The 23,579-nt window shown below is 47.8% G+C and overlaps 1 protein-coding gene across 3 annotated transcripts in view; it reads right to left on the bottom strand.

Moving 5' to 3' along the window:
* LOC144830794 (glycoprotein-N-acetylgalactosamine 3-beta-galactosyltransferase 1-B-like) overlaps positions 1 to 23,579 on the bottom strand; it is a 556,105-nt gene that overhangs the window by 399,574 nt on the left and 132,952 nt on the right. The window contains exon 1 of one of the 3 annotated variants that reach the window (XM_078688938.1): positions 17,336 to 17,731. The exons of 1 other annotated variant lie outside the window; for it this stretch is intronic. The gene's annotated coding sequence lies outside the window, so the exon portion shown is untranslated. Of the gene's footprint in view, positions 1 to 6,570; positions 6,867 to 17,335; positions 17,732 to 23,579 lie in introns of those variants that run through there. One more of the 3 variants, XM_078688940.1, reaches the window with a different exon arrangement.

The following is a 23,579-nucleotide window of genomic DNA, read 5'->3' as shown; positions in this document are numbered from 1 at the left end:
GTTGCATGGCTAAACACTTATAAGGTCCAAAACGGCGAGACCTATTGGCTATGCCAATGCTTGTTGCTCTTACCATCTCTGAAAACAGGTTCCTAAGAAATATTACCAGACTACCCCAGAGTACCACTATGAGTCCGTTGTTAATTGATCTAGACAAGAAACCTATTGCAGCAGCAGCTAAATTGCGTCCCCTTCTGTATTGGGGGAGGCTATGGATTACACCAGAACTTGCAGGCTATGCACAAGGTTTCCTATAACTAATCAGGGCTGACACATTACATCGTATTAAATGGCTATGGGTAGTTCGAAACCTTGTAGCAGATCTAGGCCTGATCTCGCTGTGGGTAGATCCTGTAAACTCCCGCTTCCCATCAAAAGAGGTGCTTAAGACCAAGTATTGGAAATGGTTTCAAGAAAAAAATGCAAGACAACAAGTGTCAATATTCCTCACTAGCCGTTTTTTGGACCATAAAGTCGCCCGAAGCTGGAACCTTACTGGGATGCTATTACTAAACCCCTGGACCATAAGTTGTACTTTCGGTTCAGGGTGAGCACGCTCCCGGTGAGACCGTTTACCATTAAATGGCCAGGCCAATCTTCAAATAGGTGCCCTGGGTGTAGATCCTGCAACGAATCCACGGCTCATATCCTCTTTGTTTGTGATGCTTATGCAGCCCGCGACGGGCCTGGTTGTTACCAATCTGTAGGCTCTTGGGCACAAGGGGGGTAGTGGAAGCTGAACGCATCCTGCGGACTGACACATCACTACCTATTGTCTTAGCCATGGCAAATTGTTTAGGCTGGGTATGGGTTTTTGAGGGCTCGCTTAATTTCCCAGAGTGTGTGAAAACAAAAAACAAAATGATTTCTACTTAATGTTGTGACTTGTATATATTTTAATTGTTTTTATCTTGTATTCTAACGAGTTTTTAATTGATTTTACTACATGTACTTTTAACTATGGGGATGTGAAGCAGTTTTAATATATGATCTATGTATGTTTTTTGTACATAGCTTTTATGACTGCAAATGACGAATAAAGCTGTTGAAATGGAAATTTCTATCCAATGACACTAGCAGAGATCAAGGATCCGTGTATAAATACTTCTTTCCAATGACAATAGCAGAGATCAAGGGTGCGTGTGTAAATACTTCCATACAATGACACTAGCACAGATCAAGGGTCCGTGTGTAAATACTTCTATCCAATGACACTAGCCGAGATCAAGGGTTCGTGTGTACATATTTCTATCCAATATGACACTAAAGCGATCAAGGGTCTGTGTGTAAATACTTCTATCCAATGACACTAGCTGAGATCAAGGGTCCGTGTGTAAATATTTCTATCCAATGACACTAGCCGAGAGATCAAGGGTCCGTGTGTAAATACTTCTATCCAATGAAACTAGCCAAGATCAAGGGTGCGTGTGTAAATATTTCTATCAAATGACACTAGCCGAGATCAAGGGTCAGTTTAAAATTCTTCTATCCAATGACACTAGCTGAGATCAAGGGTCCGTGTGTAAATACTTCTATCCAATGAAACTAGCCAAGATCAAGGGTCCGTGTGTAAACACTTCTATCAAATGACACTAGCTGAGATCAAGGGTCCGTGTGTAAATTCTTCTATCCAATGACACTAGCCGAGATCAAGGGTCCGTGTTTACATATTTCTATCCAATATGATACTAAAACGATCAAGGGTCTGTGTGTAAATACTTCTATCCAATGACACTAGCCGAGATCAAGGGTCCGTGTGTAAATATTTCTATCCAATGAACCTAGCCAAGATCAAGGGTGCATGTGTAAATACTTCTATACAACGACACTAGCCGAGATCAAGGGTCCGTGTATAAATATTTCTATCCAATATCAAGGGTCTGTGTGTAAATATTTCGATCCAATGACACTAGCCGAGATCAAGGGTCCGTGTGTAAATTCTTCTATCCAATGACACTAGCCGAGATCAAGGGCCCGTGTGTAAATACTTCTATCCAATGACACTAGCAGAGATCAAGGGTGCGTGTGTAAATACTTCTATCCAATGACACTAGCCGAGATCAAGGGTCCGTGTGTAAATACTTCTATCCAATGACACTAGGAGAGATCAAGGGTGCGTGTGTAAATACTTCTATCCAATGACACTAGCCGAGATCAAGGGTCTGTGTGTAAATACTTCTATCCAATAACACTAGCACAGATCAAGGGTCCGTGTGTAAATACTTCTATCCAATGACACTAGCCGAGATCAAGGGTCCGTGTGTAAATATTTCTATCCAATGACACTAGCCAAGTTCAAGGGTGCATGTGTAAATACTTCTATCCAATGACACTAGCCGAGATCAAGGGTCCGTGTATAAATATTTCTATCCAATATCAAGGGTCTGTGTGTAAATATTTCTATCCAATGACACTAGCCGAGATCAAGGGTGCGGGTGTAAATACTTCTATCCAATGACACTAGCCGAGATCAAGGGTCCGTGTGTAAATACATCTATCCAATGACACTAGCCGACATCAAGGGTCCATGTGTAAATAATTGTATCCAATGACACGAGCACAGATCAAAGGTCTGTGTGTAAATACTTTTATCCAATGACACTATGCGAGATCAAGGGTCCGTGTGTAAATATTTCTATCCAATGACACTAGCCAAGATCAAGGTTGCGTGTGTAAATACTTCTATCCAATGACACTAGCCGAGATCAAGGGTCTGTGTGTAAATATTTCTATCCAGTGACACTAGCCGAGATCAAGGGTCCGTGTGTAAATATTTCTAATATGACACTAAAGCGATCAAGGGTTGTCTGTAAATATTTCTGTCCAAAGACACTTGCAGAGATCAAGGGTCCGTGTGTACATTTTTCTATTCAATATGACACTTACAGCGATCAAGGGTCCGTATGTAAATATTTCGATCCAATATGACACTAGCAGCGAACAAGGTTCCGTGTGTAAATACTTATATCTAATGACACTAGCAGAGATCAAGGGTCCCTGTTTAAATATTTCTATCCAATGACACTGGCACAGATCAAGGGTATGTGTGTAAACATGCCGATTCCTTTGGCACAAGCACAGATCAAGGGTCAGTGTGTAAACAGGCCAATCCCTTAAGGCACTAGCAGACATTTGTGGTGTGGTGCAAATGTTTCTTTACTGTGTACAAGAGCACAGAGTAATGGTCAGAATGTTCACATTTCCATCCATTAGGTTACAAGTGCTGAGCACTGGTCTGTGTGGGCACCAGGCGTGTAACACAGGCCGCCGCAGCCCTCGCGCTGCGGGGGCCTCCACACTCCAGGGGCCCCCTCTGCGCAGAACCACACATAGTACTGCTAGTACAACTCTTGCTGACAGCAGGTTCGTCACATTCATCTGGGACGTAGTTTTAAAGTTACGCTAGCCGGCGTTGTTGCTTTGCCTAAATGGTGCGGGCGGGCTACAGGGTGCGAGATGCGCAGCTGCGAGCATGGTTTTCTGCGTCAGGGTGGGGCACCGGGTGGGGCAGGGCTCAGTGGTATTAACTGCACGTGGTGTGAGAATGCTGGTGGGTCCGTACAAGGCACTGACTGGGAGGGACCGTGAGGCCATAATTTAACAATTGCTATCCGGCCGCGGTCTTCTGCGGCCCACCTGTGCCTGTCACTGAAGCCCCAGGCCTCAGGTGAGTTTGAGTCTGTCTCAGAAACATGGGCTCCAACATAGTCCTCCACAGCCCCAAAGCTCCAGCCACCAGGGCCCCCCTCAGCACTGTAGCGCATTACTACACTGAGTAACGACTACACTCGTTGACAGTGACAGCAGGGTTCGTGTCCATGAGTCAGTGACATCCGTCTAGGAACCATATTGTGTAGGAAAGCGAGTTTCTGTTACAGTAACCCTACAAACACTATTTGCCAGATTTCTGATGCACTTTGACTTGATGTGCCCTTGGTCCCTGACAATCAGGTTCCCAGGGCATCTGTTCTTTCCCAAAACTGTGCATTTGTACCCACTATTGGCACATCTCTGGCCACATGTAAGTCCCTTGCGAAAGGTGTCATGGATTCCAAGGGCACTGTGACCAGGGAAGGCCTCCAAGGGCTGCAGTACACATTGTGCCACCCTTAGAGGTCCTGTACCTTAACACACACACACACACATACACACTGCCATTGCAGGCTGTGTGTTTTGGTGCAGAGAAGTAAAGAGATGATATGGCACTCATACCTGTGTGCCATGCCTGCAACCCACTGCCTCTTGTATAAGAAAGTCACTCCGCCAGCTAGGTGCACTATACGACTGGTGAGGGTACAGTTGCATGAGCACTGAACACCTACAGTGTCTAAGTCCATTCTTAGACATTGTAAATGCAGTAAAGCCATAAAGAGTATATGGCATGGGAGTTTGTGATTGTGGACTCCACAGCACCATAATGGCTTTACTGAATTCTGGAAAGTTTGGTAGCAAACGTCTCACCATAGTAAACCCACACTGATGCCAGTGTGTGCTTTATTATACAATGCACTCAGAGGGAATCTTAGAGATGCTCCCTGAAAAATAACCAGCCTCTGGTGGGGTTGCCTGACTGATAAACACCAGCTTGCCACCACAAGACAAGTTTCTGGACCCCTAGGTGAGAGCCTTCGCTTCCTGGGCCCAGGAACAAAGCCTTTTCTAGGCAGAGGTGTTCACACCTCCCCCAGGTCAGGAAGAGCCATCCATGGCAGGGTAGCTTCAAAGGCCTTGCTGCCTTGCAACACGACACCCAGCCTCTTCTTCTATCAAGAGCAGGCCTCCTTCCTGTCTCACCCCCTTTTTGGCAGGAAGACAGGCGGGAAAAATTAGAACAACCAGAAGGTGTGCCCACCTCTTCCAAACCCACCCCTCAGTCCAGGGAGGCGAGGTGAAGCCCACTCTTCAGTGCCTGCCATCTTGAAGATGGCAGGCACTTTCCAATCAGGATTAGGGATTGTGCCCACTCCCTGACGTGGGGTGAGCACAACAAGGGTGTAGTCACCCTAAGGTCAATAGCCCATTGGCTACTACCTTGAGACCCCTAAAATTTAGCCAAAATACAGTATTTAGGGGCCAGCCCTGAATCAGAAGGTGGATTTGTGCAACCTACAAAGAAGGATGAAAGTCTCACAGCAAAGGAGACTACAGAGAAGGACGGACTTGGACCCAGCCCTATCAGCCCGTTTGCAGTTTCCGGAGATCCTGTGCCAAAAGTCGACTTGACCTGCAACCAGCAACCTCCAAAACCCCTGGGAGGACTGACTGCCTTCAACAAAGACCGGATCTCCTGCAAACAGCAGTTTTTCAAAGACAGACTCTGAGCCTGCCAAGGATGAAAAAACTTGACGCCTGGAACCAATACTGCCCCTGTTGCCTATGGTCCGAGTCCTCAGTGGCCCACCATTCCCGGTGAGGTCTCCCAGAGCTCCAGAGTCTGAGTCCACATGGGTTGACCCCTCCAGAACACCACGACGTAGCCTGCAATCTCTGCACTGGGACCCCCCAATCGCGAGTGGCACGGTAAGGTGAACTCCGACCTCAAAAGGCACCCCTGCATCCGGCCATCCTCCGCCCTGGAGAAGACCTGAGGAGCACCTAAGTCCCAAAGTCATCCAACTTACCTGCCCTGCTATTGGTTCCTCCTGAAAGATTTCCTGGACCGAGCCTGCAGCTCAAATCGAACACCGGCAACCTCCATAGGATTGCATTAGGTTCCTGACCCCTCCTCATCACCCGGACCCTGCACCCAGCAGCCCCTGCGCCGCTAGTGATGTGGACTTGGTGCTGACCTGGGACCTCCTTTGACCTGACCTTAACCCTAGCAGCTTAGCTCCTGAGACCAAGTGGCTGCCCTTGAGCAGCCCTCAACCGAGGTGCCCCCTAGTCTCATTGGCTGACAGTGGCATCCTGCATCCAGCCGCTCTAGTGCCGCTGGTGGTGCAATTTGAGTGCCTACCTGGACCTTGGGAAACCTTGGTCCTAACCCCCAAAATTCTCACTTGTAAGATGTTTACTTACCTGTGAAACCAATAACCATTTTTCTCCCATAGGAACCCATGTAATAAGATTCTGGGCCTAAAATGTTCTGTGTTGAACTGATGTTTGTTTAGAGAAAGAGAACTAAACTGCAGAGTATGAAAAGTCTTACTTACCATGTTGTGAACTTGTGGACAAAAGGCTCGCGAGACCAGGTCTATGTAAAGCAGGCTTTATTTTAAACAAACACCGTCTCCTAATGGAAGCCAGAGTTAAGACACATCAAAGTCTTTCCTGAATGGTTCGGTTCACTGTAGCTTCCTTCTGGGCATCGAAGGGACAGGTCGGGTCTTGGTCCGACGGTCTCCAGTACGTAAAAAGAGGAGGAGACGAGAGTCAGCGTCCTGAATTTGAGCACAACTGAGGGGCGGGGAGTGAGGGAATCACACGTGTACACTCTATCCTGAACAGTGAAGTTCCCGTGCACAGGGAAACAGGAATAGCGTAGAGGGGAGATAGAGTGCAGAGAAAACCACCTCTCTAGGAATCCGGATTTTCCCGTGTTCCAACCCACCCCGCAATCTTACTCCGTACCTTTGCTAGCGACACTTCTCCTGAAGCGTGGCCAGGTGTTGCACAGGAACGTTGTCCTTTTGGCTGCTTCGGTTAGCTGGTTCCCTCCTGGACTTCGGGTGATGGACTTCTTCCCACCAGGGTAGTTTCCTCGCTTCTCTTTTCTGCGTCGGTCTGCTGCTCTTGTTCGGTCCTCCTGGAATCGTGCTTAACCCCGGAAGGGCTGTCCTTGTTTCTTATTGGCCAGGAAACGCCAACGTCATGGCAAAGGGCGGTCTGTTCAAGGCTCAGGGTTTGTTTAAAGGGCCTGATTCCTGACGCTGTAGGGTCTGCTTCTGGCGTGGAGAACGAATAGGAATTCCATTCCTCCTGTGAAGAGAAGAAAGGTTTTGTAACAGAGGGCATAGACCACCATTCTGTTTCAGTCCCTGATTCTGAAGACATTGTGTGAAATTCCTCCCTCCTAAGACTCTCCCGATCGGGGAGATGAAATACCCAGGAGAGGAAATCCACAGTAGTGTTGTCTGAGCCTTTCTGGTGTTGAACCCGAAAGGCAAAGGGTTGTAGTGACAAAAACCACATAAGCACTCTGGAGTTGTTACTCATGTTGCGTGCCATCCACTGGAGGGACGTAGTTTGTCTGTTGCCCATTTGAGGGCGAGACACTCTTTTTCCACAGTAGGGTACTTAAGTTCACGTGGGAACAGTTTGCGGCTTATAAAAAGTATGGGGTGTTCTGTACATCGGAGGATTCCTGCGTTAACACAGCCCCTACGGCATAATCTGAGGCATCGGTATGTAGGGCAAAAGGTTTGGTAAAATCATATATAACGAGTACCGGGCTGGAGGTTATGGCACTTTTTAACTGATGGAAGGCCTTAAGAGCCCCCTCGCTGGGATGGAGGAGGGCTTCATTCTTGCTGTCTTTGTGAAGTAGGTTGGTAATGGGGTCTCAATTTCCAAATAATGTGGAATGAAGCGTCGATAATACCCTAATAGCCCTAAAAAGGCCCTCAGGTCCCTTTAGGATCTGTGGAAGGGTGTTTCTGAGATTGCTTGTACCTTCTCCGACTGTGGGCAATCATGCCATGACCCAGGACAAAGCCCATTGGAAATCCACCCTTGATTTCTTTGAGTTGATGTGGAGGCCCGCATCCCTTAAGGAGGTTAGTACAGTTTGGAGATGGTCTAGATGCGTCTGCCAAGTGGGGCTAAAGACCACAATGTCATCCAAGTACGCTGATGCGAATGATTGGTGTTTACGCAATACTAGGTTCATGAGGCGCTGGAAAGTGGCAGGCGCCCCGTGTAGGCCAAATGGGAGAACCGTAAAGGCCTTCAGGTGTCACAAAGGTGGTCTTTTTCCTATCGGACTCTTTAAGGGGGACCTGCCAATATCCTTTCGTGAGGTCAAATGTGGTTATATAGGAGGCATTACCCAATTTTTCTATAAGTTCATCTATTCTCGGTATGGGATAGGCGTCAAAACGGGAGATGGAGTTCAATGCCCAGAAGGCCATACAGAAACGAGTGGACCCGTCCGGTTTTGGCACCATGATTATGGGTGAAGACCACTCGCTTCTAGAGGGCCGAATGACCCCAAGTTCCAGCATCTGTTCTACTTCTCTTCGTATGGCTTCTCTTTTTGCTCCGGGAATTCTATAAGGTTTTAGTTTTACAATTTTTCCTGAGTAAGTCTCTGTGGTGTGTTATGTCAGTGATGTTTTCCCTGGTAGGTCTGAGAATGTTGGGGAAAAGGTCTCAGGACCTCATCAAGGGAGTTCTTCTGTTCTTCAGATAGATCAGAATTAATCACCAGTTGTTCTAGTGTGTGCTTGGACTGTTGTAGGGAGGATACCACCAGGTAGATTTATATGAAGGGTTTGTATTCTGGAAGGACTTATTTGGACTTTATAGATTGTCCTCCCAACAGTTCCAACGACTTTGTAAGGTCCGAGCCATTTGGATCTGAATTTGCAAGTTGACGAGGGTAAAGGTACGAGGACCCAGTCTCCCACAAATACCTTTCTCCACTTCTTTCCTTTATCGTATAGTACCTTTTGGTTTGCTTGTTTCTTCTCTAACTGAGAGTATGCCAAGTCTCGAAGCTTCCCTATCTTGTTTTTCAGGTTCTGTGTATATTCAAGAAACCCCCGGGATTCTTCTGGTTCTTTCCTCTCCCGGACCTTCTTGATGATCTCCAGAAGGGACCTGGGTTGTCTCCTTTAGAGCATCTCAAAAGAGGAACACACTAATGAACTCTGTACCTGGCTTCGTATCACATACAGGGCTAGGGGAAGTAATTGATCCCATTCCTTTCCGTCATTCTGAAGCAATTTCCAGAGGACTGAATTTAGTGTCCCATTGTATCGCTCCACCAACCCATCAGTTTGGGGGTGGTACACTGATGTTTGTAGGTGTTGGATATTTAGGGTTTTACAAACCTCCTTCATAAGTCGGGACACAAAAGGGGTCCCTTGGTCTGTTAAGATCTCCCTAGGGAACCCCACCCTTGAGAACAACTCGACCAGACGCTTGGCTATGCTAGATGAGGTGGGAGCTTTTAGTGGGAAGTTCCTCAGGATATCTGATTGCATAGTCCACCAGGACCAACGTACATTGGTGTCCTTTTTTTTGTCTTTGGGAATGGTCCTATGAGGTCCATACCCACCCTCAAAAAGGGTGTCCCTATGACCGGGAGTGGCTGTAGGGGTACCAGTGGAGGACAATGGGTGGTCTTCTTTTGACAGACTTTGCATTCCTGACCTTTTTACCTCTCCATAAACCCCTGGCCAAAAAAAAGACATTAGCACATTTGGGACGTCTTTTCTGCACCTACATGACCTGCAGTTACGTGAGAGTGCAAAAAAAGAAGGATTTGCTCTCTGAAGGCCATATGGACCAGGATTTGGGGTTCGTCCCCCGGTGATCCTACCCTATACAAAAGGCCGTTGGTAATGATGAAATGAGGATACGTCAGAGGGGTATTGGGTTTTTGGGATCGAGCATCTTGCCAGGCGTTCTATAGAGTTAGGTCATTGAGTTGAGCGAATCTGAAACTCTTATTCATGACCCAAGGGTCAGGAGACACTAAAGCGGGCAGGGTTTTGTCTTTTTCCCTTTTATCTAGTTGTCTTTGCATGGACCTAAGGAACAACCGCAAGAACCCGGGGTTATATGTACCTATGATGAGATAGTCAGGCAATTCTTATGGAACCCTACCCTTTACAGTGTAAGAGTCCCCTCCCCCCAAGCTGAGTGTGATCTTTGCTACAGGATATTGTTTGATATCGCTGTGTACGCATCTAATGTGAACTACTATCTCAGGAAGATACTGGATAGGATTCACTAGGGCCTTCTGTATCACTGATTGTCTACACCCCTATTCTAACAAGGCTTTTACGGCTCTCCCATTTACCACCACACTTACGTAAAAGGCGCCTCCCAATTCCGCACTGTAGAGGACGGACCTTGGAATATACCCCACTTCCATGGGCTCTTCGGTTGGCTTTTTCTGAGGGCATGCCCTGGCGATGTGGCAGCACACTCCGCATTCGAAGCACTGCGGTGCCTTAGGGGAAGGGCCCTCAGGTCTCGGGGGCCTGGATCTGGAGAAGTCTACTGGAGGGGTTTGATATGTCTTTCGTTCAGTTCTCTGCAAAGTGGCTTTGTGTGATTTTTTAGGTTCCAGATTTGTGGTTCTTGGCTGGGTGCGCACAAATGTAGTGGCCATCTCGACAGCCTGTTCGGTGGTCAACTTAGAATTTGGCGATGCAGTGCGCGCAACGAAATTCGTTACATTTATTTATATATTTACTTACCTGTATTTGGTCGTAATCCATAGTTTACTACCTCCCACCCTGCCCCTCCCCACGTCACCACCCGGCAGCACTTCCACCACCGACCGCTACTGCACCCCAGTACTCAAAGTAATCCAAAAGTAACTAAAAAGTATTTTGAAAGTAATTAATTTGTAATTCAAACTGCATTTTGAAGTGTTACAAACCTGTAACAACTACTAATCCATCCTCAATTGTATTTTTACGTAAAGGTTTACAATTCAAAGTATATTTTACCTACCTGTACCAAGTCCTGCTTGGTATTAGAAATAAAACATAAGTATACCTTTTTTATACTTACCAAATTTGCCTGGATTCTGTCTCTGAGTGTGTGCCATTAGCCTTGATTGAGTGAATACAATAAATGCTAAACACGCCCTCTGGATAAGCCTAACTGCTTGCCCCCACACTACCACAAAGACAGCTGTTAGTATTTACCTAATTTAGCCTCTGATATACCTCTGGGACTCCCTGGACTCTCTGCACACGATACCTTACTTTGGTATAGTATATACCGAGCCAGCTTCCTACATATAGTTTTAAAGCTACGCTCGCAATTTAAATGGTGCGTGCGTACTGGCTACATGGTACACAGCCACGGTGCGGAGCTGCATGGTCTTACTCTTCAGCCTCAGTCAGGGGCAGCATAGCTAGCATAGCGAACAAGGGGCAGGGCAGGGCTGGTACAGTAAGGCCCTGAGAGGGACTGTGAGCTGAGGCCATAATTTAATCATTGCTAGCTGCGGCCCACCTGTGCCTGCTGATTCACCAAAGCTGCAGGCCTCAGCCCTCAGGTCAGGTGAGTCAGAGTCTTGGACATAGACTGAATGAGACCAACGGACGAAACAAATAGTAGTAGTCCCTCACTATATATTTTGTGTACTAGTTGGAATGTTTTCTACTTCTCTGCAGTGGGGGCTGCTTTAATTTAGGGCCCCGGGCTGCTTGCGTTGTGAAACTCGAGCCACACAGCCACATTTAAAACACCTTTTCCTTACCGCGTGATATTGGGAATAAATGCAGTTTGCAAGCCTACATGCAACCCTGCAAGCAAGGGCATTGGAAATTGGTTTGATTGATGATTCTTTAATGGAGCGTCCAGGCAGTGACTCCGGTTGTGGTAAGAGAGAGAGAGGGTGGGGCGGAGTTCCTATTGGATTTGTGATGATCGCACTGCTGCTTTTTTGGGGGGGGTTGCTGACCTGACTGCTGACCCCGACCTCAGTATATGTCTTTTGTGAATTGGGGTGAGTGGGGGGGGGGGAATGCTTGGTTCCATGGGCCTGTTTTGTGGAAATGGAGTGTATTGTAAAAAACATGAATTGCCAGGGCCTCCTTTACTTTCCTCAGGTCACGATTGATGCCTCTTAAGCTGACATTACTGGATGGGACATTGTTACACCCATTATAGGTCGTTGCCATCCAGAGTAAGGTTAAGGCATGGGCAAAGTGTGCTCTGGCCCAGGGCCCCAGACTTTCAGGGGCGCCCCCTGATAGAGCCAGCTATGTTCTGCAGAGTCTTGCCTTGATGGCATTGAAAGATTCTTAAACACATTGTTTTAACCCCTTCCATGCTGCCGTCGGCCATTGGCCGACGGCAACGCTACCTCGCTGGTGCTGCCGTCGGCCAATGGCCCCGCCCGTTTTGCGGAAGTGCCGCACTTCCGCAAAATCGCGGGCACAGTAGAAGGGTTAAATACCACTTTCCTTTGCTTTATTTTCAATATAAGCGATGTGTGTGTCTATTACAGAGATTTTGTAGAGTAATGCTGTGTTTATGTTTCATGTAACATCCATAAAATAGTTTCTTTGAGCTCAAATCAGGACCTCACATATGAGAAACGGGAGAGTGTCACACAGATTATTTGCAATATTATTAGCAAGCAGCTGCTGTGTTACAAAATTGAAAACACACATCACAATCCCTGAGTATTACACGTAAACACATTTAGAATTTGGACGAGTGTGTCTGTGCACTGTCAGTGACTCGGCCACACAGGGCATGAAAGAGATGAAAGAGGATCATAAACTCAAAACTGTTCCTCACGGGGGCCTCCAAAATATGCTTGGCCCCCCAAATCCTTAAGAAGTCCCTGGTGCCATCTGAAAATATGATGGCCCTAATTACCATGTGTGCTGGCACATCTTGTCCCATGGAAAATACATTTTGGGCCACATGCATCAAGCAAAATACCGGTCTCAAATGGGCCGAATCGCAGAATCAGCCCCTTTGCAACCAGTATTTTGCCATTTGGGATGCATCAACCCAAAAGCAATTTGCAAAATAGGTCATCGCAAATTTTGTGATGACCTTTTGCGAATGCAGTTAGGGAATCACAAATTGCGATTTCCAAAATGCAATGCATTATGCATTCGCTAATTGCGTTTTCCCAATTTGGAATCGCAAATTACCATCAACTTCAAGTTAATGGTAAGTTGCAATTCCTTTCAAAAATGCAAAAAAGGCATTTTTCAAAGTGCATTGTGGTGCATACACATGCCCACATGTGTTAAATCTCAATGGGATGTCATGATAGTTATCACACTTAAGAGGTGAAGGAGGGAGTCCACACGGCTATGGCGACAGGGACTGTATGAAGCCAGGCTTGGGTTTTGTGGCAAAGTCGAATGTGTTCAAGGGATATTAAATCCCCGCTGGTGATGGCTAGTATCTGCAGTCAGTAACATCAACTGCATGCAGGGGGAATCAAGAGGGCAGTTAGTGGGGGGAGGAGGCTCTAATTATTACCCCCCCACTGAATATCCTCATTGAGCCCATCTCTGTCGCTGGATAGTCTGAAAATTCAGCGCTGCACTCTCCTTAAGAGACCCTGTTTGCTAAGATTGGGGTGGGTGGGTCTCAATCACTATCCACCTTAAGCTATCAGGTGCGTATCCCTTCTCTGTGAAATGTTGACATAGTTTGGTAGTTAGTCTGTTGCAGCTTATGTTGCTTGGATGCTCCATAATCATTACCTTCACTGCCCTGGTTGTCATGTCAATGTACCTCTATTTACAAGGGCATGTAATGGTGTAAATACAATTGTTGGTGTTGCAATTGGTGTGAGACATTTGGATCCATCTAAAATTGGGCGATACCTGTAGTTCTTGTGTTCTATCAGTAAGAGGGCACACAGAACTCGAGCTACACACTGAGTGACCTGTGATTGGAGGTAGACCCCATAAAGTTGGTTGGTTATTGTGGCGTAAACCAGGGCGGGGATGTGTGTGGACCAAAAGGTCCTTCAAGTTGCTGGTACGTTTGAACGCAAACCTGGGAGGGACAAGTGCCAGGTTCCGTGTCTGTAGGATACCCCAGTTTCTTCTAATGATTTGTTTAATCCTGTTTGAATGTGGGGTGAATGTTGTCACACAGGTCAGTATGTCCTCCTCAGTTTTGGGTATTTTCTCGAGTTTTTGTTCCTTGCCCTCTTCCTGGCAGTGTTAATGCTATGTACCGGGTAATCTACCCTCCGTCAGTGTTATCTTCAAGTCCAGAAATGGAATACGAGTGTCAGAGATGGTGTTTGTGAAGCGTAAGTACGGGTTGAGAGTGTTCACCCACCTACAGAACTTGTTACATGTCTGTACATCCCCTTTCCAGAATACCAAGAAGCTGTCTACACACCTTTGCCATAGGAGTATGTTCTGGGAGAATGAGTTAGAGATATCAAAAATGCACCTTCCCTCAAAGGCTGCCTTGTACAGGCAGGCCAGGCTGGGTGTGAAGGAGCTCCCCATCGATGTGCCCTGTGTTTGGTGATAAAGTTGCCTTTTGAATTGAAAGAAATTTTTGGTCAGTGCTAAAGATGCACACTCCATAATGAAGATGATCAGTGTCAGAGAGACCCAATCAACTGACCCGAGTGCTGCTTCCACAACCTCAAGTGTAGCCCCCTGTGGAATGTTTGTATATAGGGACTCCACATCGAGTGTCACTAGTAGCTGGACCTCCTGGTCAGTGTCAATGGTACTGATAATTCTTAGGGCGTCCCTGGGGTCATGCACGAATGATGGGGTCTTCTGGACCACTGGTTGGAGACAGTGGTCGCAGAACCTGGAGAGGGGTTTGAGTAAAGAATCAATCCCGCGATCCAGGTGGGGGAATCCGATTGTTATGGATCTTAGGGAATACGTAAAAGTAAAGGACCTGAGGCGTTAAAGAGTTTGACTAGACATGTTTGATGTTTATGCTGCAGTCCCTTAGAAATATTTGTGCCTTCATGCACAAACAAACGGGAATTTGTTTAACTAAATAGGTTTGCTTTTTGTATGCTGCTGCCTCTGTACTTGTTATTGTTTTACCAGTCACTTTGAAATATTTGCACCTTCATCCACAAACCAAAGGGGTATTGGTTGGCTAAACTGGTTTGATTTTTGTATGCTGCTGCCTGCTGTACTTGTTATTGTTTTACCAGCCACTTTGAAATATTTGCACCTTCAAAAAGGGAATCGTTTGCCTAACCTGGTTTGATTATTGTATGGTGCTATACTTGTTATTGTTTACGAGTTGCTTTGAAGTGTTTGTGCCTTTATGCACAAACCAAAGGGGGGATTGTTTGACCAACCTTGCTTAATTTTTGCATACTGCTGGAGTATTTTCACCTTGATGCTAGAGGAAAGGGGGGCTGTTTTACAAAACATTCTTGATTTTTGTATATTGCTGGACTGGTGATTGTTTCATTATGCACTTTGAAAGTATTTGCACTTTTTCCGTGCTTTACTAAATACAGCTTGTATAGAGTCTGTCATCAGTTAGTTGCTGATATGATTTATTTTTATTCTACATGCTGTGTTTTTTATGGTGTTGCTTGCACTTGTCTGTAATACGTATGCCTTAAATCATGCAATTTGCTTTGCTTACACTACAGAAATGATAAATTCAAACAGACAAACATTTGCATCAATGTTCTGAAGCATCATAACAGTTTTCATCCTCCACCTCGTTTGCCTGCTTGTTTTGTCCTGCTTACTAATAAAGACTTGATGGTAGAAATTTAAATTGCTTCTTCAGTTCACGTTTTTATCATGCACAACCCTTGACCGCTGCGTGTGTGGCATGGAGATAATTTGCCAGTCTATTTCTGTTGGATTTCGTACGATACTGAGTTATATCATGAGTACTCCTCATGTATATTGCCAGTCGAGTCTATGAAATTGCATGTTTTGGGTTGTCTTTCAAAGTTTTAAGTTATTGTCCATCAATGTAAATTCTAATTCTGACCCGACATAGTTGTTCTTCATTCTTCAGCGATAGGTCCGCTCTTTGCCAAGTTCCTAAGACAATAGGACTGCTCCTTGGCATTGTTCTAATTGCTGTCTCAGTTAAATATTCTGCTCTTGACAATAATGTTACAAATGGCGTCATTTATGTTACAAGTGTTTCCCAGTTTTTTATTAATTACAACTTTGAGCACGACAATATAGAGGCATTTCATTAAATGTTGGAGGTTTCAAATAAAAATATACCAGATGCAAATATTATCACTCTGTCAGTCACTGAGGGGCAGATCTACAAGAAAGTGCCGCAGCGCGGCACCGCAAGCCCCTTGCTACAGCACTTTCAGAGCACAGGAATGCGACATATTTACAATGATGTCTTGCATTCCTGTGCTCTCCCATGCCCTGTCGCACAAACAACTGCTATGCGCCGGCACGGGGCAGGAACACCTTCCTGCACAAAAACAATCACAACAGGCATTTTCCTCTTTCAATGCATGCTGCATGCATTGAAAGAGGAAAAAAACGCCGTATGATTTCTCCTAAATCTGGAAAGGTGTCTCGTTCCATGGGTGTTGCGTGGGAATACCCACAGCAACACCCATGGAACGCCCCTTTCACGCAAAGTGCTGCGTGTAAAGGGGCCATATTGGGTGACTTTTCCTGTCCTTGTTAATATGGGGCAGGGAAATGCGCTGCCAGTGTGTCACAAAAAGTGACGTACTGGCAGCACAATTGGCTTGTAAATCTGCCCCTAAATGTTTGTAATACAATCCTTGCTGCTGCTCAGCTGTCAGGTCAGGTGCAGACACGCCGCGAACAAAAACAAGCTTGTCAAAGGCTTTTCTGTATGTCAGAAGCTTTGTTTATTTTAATGGCTAGCTCCTGGAAGACATAAGCAGAGCATCAGTGTTTTGATCGAAACAAAAGTCTTCCCTTTTTGCATTGCAGCAGTAGTGACGAGCGACTAATACACCTTGCTGAGCGATTTAAGCTAGCAGGCTTAAATGCTCCTGGGCGGTTATAGAGAACCAGTGGGGAGCTAGACTGCCAATAAAGGTGACAACAGATGTGTTGTGCACTTAATATCAACTCTGCAGTAGAGTTCTCTCCAGATGCACCATGATATATGTAGTGTTGAGCCATCACAGGGGTATTGTTCCGAGACCTAACAAGCATTGGCAAAGTCACTAGGTCTCCTCTTTGATACTATTGGCTCAGCCTATGCCTTGTATTCATGCTGTACAGCATGGGCAATGCCGACATTGCAAATTATTTGTAGCCATGCTGTAAAGTAGTGTGGCTGCTCTGCAGCATGGCTAAAAATATTAATAAAAATAAAAAGGTCTATGATTCCTCCAGTGTTACTGCACTTTTTTTTTTTAAAGTGCATTAACCCTGACTTGTGTCATAGCACTTTTCTCAAATTGTTTTGGCCAAACTGCAAATCATCTGCTCTGCTGGCCAGCGTGGATACAAAACATTGCCAAAACCAAGCTGTTATAGGCGAGGCCTATTGGCTTTGCCAATGCTTGTTTATATATCTAGTAATGGACTAACTCTCTTGATGCCCGAGAAAATGCATCCCATAACAGAAAAAATAGTATTGAGTTGGTTAATGTAAACCACGTATAAACACGTTATTATAAGTAAACACGCTTATTTTCACAGGTAAATCAAACTAAATAATAGTAAATACAATAAATAAAATTAAAGGCACCTCTTACCTATTTTCTTGCCTTTGGAGCTGGGTACTTGCTGCCACTGCCACAAAGCTGCCTAAAAGGTGAGGAGGCGCTATATACCATGAAAGGAGAAAGAGAGGCGATGATGGAAGAGCCGCCACACACGACACTGGGTGCAAAGGTGCAGTAAGGAGAGTAAATGTTCCCTGAAGGAGTGTGGTAAATACTGTAGGTTTCTTGCTGATGACGAATGTGTACCCTGAATGGGGAAAGTCTTGCACCAAGATGTCAATGTCCTGAAAATGCCCTACAAGGAACTCTGCCCTGATGGAAGGGATGCTGTGTACTGCTTTGAATGGAGCTGTGTCCTGCAGTGCACAGTGCCGTCGAGAACTCCAGGCTGCTTCTGCGAGCAGCCCCTTGGACCTACTTCCTTCTGCTACCTGCCAGTCTCTGCCTTAGTGGTCAAAGTCCATTATAAAACAAATATGGGATATGTGATACTGCAAGCAACTGTGAGCGTTGGGGCGGGGTCAAAGGTGTTACTCAGTGGGAAATTAACTACAGTACATTATGAATCCTTTATTAGTTAATGTTAGACCTGGCACCTTGGCGTGAGTCTCCCTTCCTCTTTTTTGCTGATGTGCCTCCGATGTTTTGCTGGTGTTCGACGCTCAGGGCACTGCGCCACGGCCAACCCGTGCCGCATTGCAAGTGCTCCCAATGTAAAGTATATGTGCAATTGATTTCCACGATTGGCTTATTTGGTTTACTGTCAGTCCCCCGTAACAGGCACGAGGAGTGCCAGGGCTTGTAGATACAAATGCTGCTGGTGGGCCTGCAGCGCTGGTTGCGCCACCCACAGAAGCGGCCTCGTAAGACATGACTCGGGTCCGCCATTGCAGACCCTGCTTACAGTCCCGGACTGTCACGCTGACTGCGCAAGTGCCCACACTTGCCAGTCCCTGAACCTTCCCTAACCTCCATATCAGTCACCCCTGTGGTAGGCCTACGGGCAGGGTGCATTGAAGCGTAAGGTAGGACAAGCCTAGAGTGTGGCATGTCCTCATAGTGAATTACCGCCCTTTTCGTTCTTCACTATTGAAGGGCTACCGGTTCTCTTAGGCCAAGATGAGCTGTCGGAACTATTACACGCTATAGTCACGGCAGACTCAGGGAACACGGTGGCATGTCGAGTTTAGAATGCCTGAACTCAGAATAATAAAATACTTCCTTTAGAAAGGTTTATTTTAATATCCTGTGTTTGTAAATGCTACTTTTAGAAAGATAGCCTTTGCGCGCCTAACTATTTAGCCCGCCTCTGCCAGGATGTGTATCTGTTGTCTGGGTTTGTGTGAGTGACAGGGCTAGGAGATTCCCGGGGACATTTGGGACCCTCAGGTGGTGAATAGGGTGCTTACACCAGGATGGGTGGGCTGAGTAGTCCTTGACTCTGAACAGGGTTGTGCTCCACCACCACGATGCTGGCTCCACCTCCTGCGGAGCGTCTGATGTCTCTGCCCTCACTCTGAAAGAAGACGGCAGCTTCCTGTAAACAGAGCACTCCAAAACCAGGTTGAACTATACTCAGGCCCCCTGGCCTGCAAAGACAAAAGAATCGCAGTATAAATATAGGAGCTCCGCTCCTTACAGATCAGATCCAGTTTTGACCACGACGAACCTCTGCCTGACTAGAAGGACCAAGAGAAGCTGAAGGACGGAAACCAGTCTGTATCCTGTTAGACTGGCCTGCAGTGGTGCCTTGCTGAGAACGGAGAGGAAAGGACCAGAAAGGAAGTTGTAGACTTGTGCCTGAAACGATCTCCAAGGGCTTGATCGAGAGCTTGCCCCCTGAACGGAACCCCAGGACCATTGGGTTCTATCTGCTTGTGCCCGTCTGCTGTTGGGCCTTAGTTCTTATTCCCTCGCCGGAGTTGTGACTCGGGTGCGTTCGCCCCCTCCCAGGTCGTGACAGCTCGGAGCCTGGTCGCCCCGCCGTAAAGAGCCCCGCTCATCCCTGAGTCGCTCTCCGCTTCAGTGCCGGGCCGCCCGCTCTCCTGTCACCTCGCCGCTAACGGAGCGCGTTGTGCACCTCTCATCTTCTCCCGCCGGAATCTGCACGGAGAGCATTCCATAAGCCTCGGACGGTCCGTACGTCTTAACGTACCCGACTGTCTCGCTTTGCCCTCCTGCATACCAAGGCCCGTGCCGCACCTCAAGAAAGGCCTCCCCTTGGATGACGAGGATTGGCAATTGGCGCTGTCTTCTCCGAAAGAGGTCGCCATTCCGGCCCATCTCCGTCTGGTTCAGCTCAAGATCCTCCACCGGGTGTATGTTACTGGTCCTCGTCTGGTTGTGATGGGTTTTTCCCAGGATGGCCTCTGCAAGCGTGGGTGTGGGATGAGTGCCACATTTCTTCACATTCTTTGGGAGTGTCCGAGGGTGGCTGCTTATTGGACGGGGGTACTTGCGGTGATGGCTGCTGTGACTGGAATTGCCCTGGTGCCGGAGGCGAGGAGATGTTTGTTGAATGTTTGGGAACCTACAGATTGTTCGGTGGCCCAAACCAGGTGGGCGACCCTGGGGTATATGGTTGCGAAGCGAGACATAGCGCAACTTTGGGGCTCGCACAGGCCCCCCACTGTCTCCGTGTGGGAAGAAAACATGGATTGGTCTATGTTCCGCGAAAAAACTGTCTACACAGCCAGGGGACGAAGATCTGGTGTCAGTGGAATGCCTATCGTGGGGATATTTGTGCTCCTCCCCTGGTGGTGGCCCCTGATGTTCCCTTGTCACCCTCGGTTGGCGTTCCTGAACTTTCGTATACTGTCCCTTGGTTTGATATATTTGTGCTCCGCCCCTGGTGGAGGCCCCTGATATTCCCTTGTCGCCCTAGGTTGGCGTTCCTCAACTTTCGTATACTGTCCTTTGGTCTGATTGACCTCCCCGCTGTCCCCCCCGCCTTGACTTAGCATACTGATTGTGACTTTGTATTCCTGCTTAGTGAAGTTTCCCCCCCCCTCCAGGGCTGACTCTCTGTGTATTATCCTTCGCCTTGTTTTTGTTGTTTGTTGTTTTTGGTGTGCTTTAAAATAAGAAAAATGTCTTATCCTGTTCCTTATTGTGGGCGACATTTTGTATCCGGATTGTGCCTGACCGCCAAAGTGGCGACCACTGTTTTATACCGTGATATGCTCCGATCTTAGCGGCCAGCCCGTGCGTTTGTAGGCCCATCTCTGTACATATGCTTTTGTTGCTCAATAAAAGTTTTTAACCAAAAAAAAAAAAGAAAAAAAAAAAGAAAGGCCTCCCCGTACAGTGGTACCGGAAGCCTGGTGCTGCACCCGTCTGCCCGAGAACGCGACGCCCCTCACAGATCCACGAGTACGATCCGGCATGCTAAGAAGTAGTCGTCCCGCAGGCCTGAACGGCGCCTCGCCCCGTGAGCTGCATCGACCCCGGATCGCCGCAACCCTCCACAGTCTCGCTCCTCCACCTCGCTCCTCGAGGGGGACCTGAGCCGGAGAGACCCTCTGGAGAACCGTCGGCCTCGTTCGGAGTCCGCCCTCACCAGCCGCGCCTGAAACGCCTCGGACTTCCCCAAGCAAGGTACACTTGAACTCTGTCCCGAGTTCACATCGGATCCAGAGTCTGCAACGTTCTTATTTCCCTGACATCGTACCTTGCTGAACAACGAACTTCAAAATAGACTAATTCTTGCCTATTATAATCTGGTGGCCTCGAATCGTTACATGTTACATGGTCTTGTGATAATTCTGCTTGAACAGATCTTTTATATAAAGTATACGTATTTTTGATACAACCATTTGACTGGTGTCCATTTGTGGTGGGTCAGTGGGTTTACTGTGTGTGATCATAAATGCTTAACTTACTATCGCCCTGAGGATTAGCCTTGTCTGCTCATGCCACACTACCTAGAGGGTGAGCAGGGGTTATTCGAAGGAATAGTTCCCTTGCCCTGACTTGGAGCTCAGGGTCCCTGCTTGTCACAAGTACCTACCTGTGCCAACCAGAGACCTTCGGGTTCCAACATTGGTACCAGCGGTGAGGATTTCGGATTTGCATTTATGATTTATATACAGTGAATTACTGATCACCACGTAGTGAGAGCAGACCAAGTAACGAGCCACAGATTACGTTCTTGCCGAGAGATCTCCAATCTCCCAACCATGCCTGGTTCACCCTCTGTTGTACTCTCTGTGATCTCTGGAATCGACGATGTTGACTGGGAAGGGCTAGAGAATTTCCGAGCCGAGCAATTGAAAGCTCTATGTGAAAAGTTTCCAGTTCCCAGGCGGGCTGCAAAACCAGAGTCCAACGCATCACGGCACTGAGAGCCTGGAAAGAGTCCAGAGAGCCAGCAAATCGGGTGGTGGTGGATCCACCTGATAGCCTCATCATAGGGCAGGGAGGCCCGTCGTCAGAAGAGCTGGCGGACAGGGCCGCAACCAGAGCGCATGAAGTGGAGATGGCCAGAATGAAAGGTCAGATGGCCATGGAGGAGAAAAGGCTCCAGCTGGAGCATGAGATACGCATAAAAGAATTGGAGCTGAAAGCAAAGAGCTTGGACGCAGCTCCTGGTGGCAGCGCAACGCCAGCCCAGGTAGAGTCAAGGGTCTACGTACCGAAAGATGTGGTGAAGGAGTACTTCAAGGGAGATGACATAGGGCAGTGGTTCCGGGCCTACGAGGTAGCCATGTCTTCCCACAGGGTCCCTGAGAAGGATTGGGGAGCGGGGTTGTGGAGACGGTTCCTGACCGAGGGGTGGGATACCCTGTGAGATCTCCCTTCCGAAGAGTCCAATTCCTACCCACGTATGAAAGAAGCCCTGATGAATCGGTTTGGTTTAACTCCTGAAATGTACCGACAGCGGTTTAGGAAATGTGTGAAGATTCAAGGGGGTACGTATGTGGAGTATGTGACCTTTTTCTGCAGAGCGCTGGATGGTTGGGTGAAGGGTAGTAAGGTAAATGATTTTCAAGGGCTGCTTGATTTGATAGCATGGGAGCACTTGTCGGATAATTGTTTTCCTGAATTACGCCAGCACCTGATCGATAGCAAGCTGTCCAACCCGAGGAAGCTTGCTGAGGAAGCGGACCGCTGGCTCAGCACCAGGGTCCACAAAGGTCCAGTGGGAGATTCAGCCAAAGGTGGGCAGGGTCCCCAGCAGAAGAGTGGGGGGGGACAGGGGAAAACAGAAAGGGTTCCAAAAAGGCCCCCAAAGTAATCCCCAAGGGAACCAAGGGAAAGGTTCTCAGCCTCCTCCACCCCCGAAATCAACCGGGGCCCCGACAGGTAAACCTGTTCAAAGAGGGCAACTCGCCTGTTTCAGGTGTGGCGACCTGGGTCACATTGCCTCTGACCCTAAGTGTCGCTTGTTCGCAAAACCCGCACCCACTGGTGCTCCACCCCGGCAACTACCTAATGTTAACTTTGGGGAGGAAGTAGCCGTTCAACTGGGTGGGGATCCCGTTCAGATGACCCTGGTCTCGCTAGGAGACAGCGAGATGGTCCCCGAAAACTACCTGCCCAAAAACACTAAAAAGTATGCGCAGGTAGTGACCATCAACGGTAAGAAGGCGGAGGCTCTGCGAGATACAGGAGCCAGTGTGACTGCAGTGAGGCAGCACCTGGTGTCTCCAGAGCAGGTAGTACCGCGCGCCTACTGTAGGTATGTCCATGCTGACAATTCTGAGAGCCAGTGTCCGATGGCTCAGGTTCCCTTTGAGTGGGGGGGGGGTCTCTGGTACTCTGCAAGTCGCTGTGAGGACCTCCATGCCTGTAGATTGTCTGCTAGGGAACGATTTGGAGAACTCCCCTTGGGAAAAGGTGGAGAAAACGACTCATCTGCGGATGGTGGGTCTACCCGACTGGGCGTGCGTGACCACACGGTCAATGGCAGCCAGTAGGGGTGTCGAAGAGGTCCTGGAGCCTGAAGGAGAGGCCCAGGAACCGGCCTTAGAGAGAAGGCGCAGGGGACGCGGACAGCCGGCTCCCGAAGTTCCCACGGCCTAGGAGGAAGCAGACCTTGCGGGGGATGCCCTGGAGCCTACCGGGGAACAGATCGCCGAACTGGGAGACCTGCCTGAGCTGACCCATTGGCAGCAGGAGGGGGGTCCTTCCAGGGAGGAATTCTGCAAGGAGCAGAGAGAGTGCCCTTCTCTCGTAGGGATGCGGCAGCAGGCTGCAGACCAGGCCAATGGTGTTCAGTCCGGGAAACACTTGGTCTACTGGGAGAACGATCTCCTGTATTCAGAGCCTAAGG

Source organism: Lissotriton helveticus, chromosome 1_1 (assembly GCF_964261635.1).
Source record: "Lissotriton helveticus chromosome 1_1, aLisHel1.1, whole genome shotgun sequence".
Lineage (NCBI taxonomy): Eukaryota > Metazoa > Chordata > Amphibia > Caudata > Salamandridae > Lissotriton > Lissotriton helveticus.
This window is presented reverse-complemented; position numbering and strand designations above follow the sequence as displayed.